The sequence below is a fragment of the Gekko japonicus genome, unplaced genomic scaffold (genome assembly GCF_001447785.1).
Source record: "Gekko japonicus isolate JY-2015 unplaced genomic scaffold, Gekko_japonicus_V1.1 scaffold668, whole genome shotgun sequence".
Taxonomy (NCBI): Eukaryota; Metazoa; Chordata; class Lepidosauria; order Squamata; family Gekkonidae; genus Gekko; species Gekko japonicus.
Genome location: NW_015174861.1, coordinates 1 through 983, shown reverse-complemented (window position 1 = coordinate 983; position 983 = coordinate 1).

Sequence of the window (983 nt, the reverse complement as noted above, 5' to 3'; positions counted from 1 at the left end):
ATCAACCACGTTGGGGGCGTGGCCCAGATCATCAGAGGGAAAACTCTATGGTTTTCCCTCTGACGATTGGGGCCACGCCCTCAACGTGGTCGACGTCACGCATCACTTCCTGTGACGTGCTGGTGGCGCGCGCGCATCCAGAGGCAGCTCCCGGAGCCCTGCGAAGTTCCCCCACCAGTGAGTTTTTTTGGCTTGGCAACCCTAGTGAGTAGTGTAAGGCCACTTGAGATAGTGAGCTAGGGACAGTATATTTAGACGCGTAAGGGCATTTTAATTCTTTTCTTTTCACCCACTTACTGTTATTATTCTGCACCTTGTTGTTTGACCTCCTTTTCCTTGTTTTACTCTGCCTGGTCCTCACACCTGTTATTCGGCCTAAAGGGAGGTCTGAAGGTCTTGGGAGGGTACTCTGGGCCTTCTCAAGGGAACCTAAATCGAGCGTGGTGGCAGCGTCAGGTGACACCCCACCTGAGTCGTGACAATTACAGATCAGACGAATTGCATTTATCAAGAGGGACCAGGCAAGGGTTTCCTCTCTCACCTAAATCAATTTGGTTCTGTTACAGGTTTTTCGGTAAACTACAAGAAGTCAGAAATATATCCCATATATATTTCTAATGACCAAAAAGACTGCCAACAAAAAACATTCCCTTTCAAATGGGTGGAAAACAAATGGAAAGATCTTGGATTTGAATATTCCTCTGAATTTGTCAGACTTATATTCTAGTAATTCTTTCAGGGCAAGTTAAAATCACCTTGGGACAGTGGAACAAGCTAAATTTCACTCTGGTAGAAAAAATAACCCTTTTAAAATAAATTCTTGTACCTGTCCCATTGTCTTCGAAAGACCTGAAAACCTGGCAACAAAAAACATTGAAATTTTTATGGGCAGGTAAATGGGCAAGAATGAACTGCTTTACTTTAACAAAGCCGACTAGATGGAGTAGTCTAGGACTGCTTAGGGTTGCCAAGTCCATCTTCCA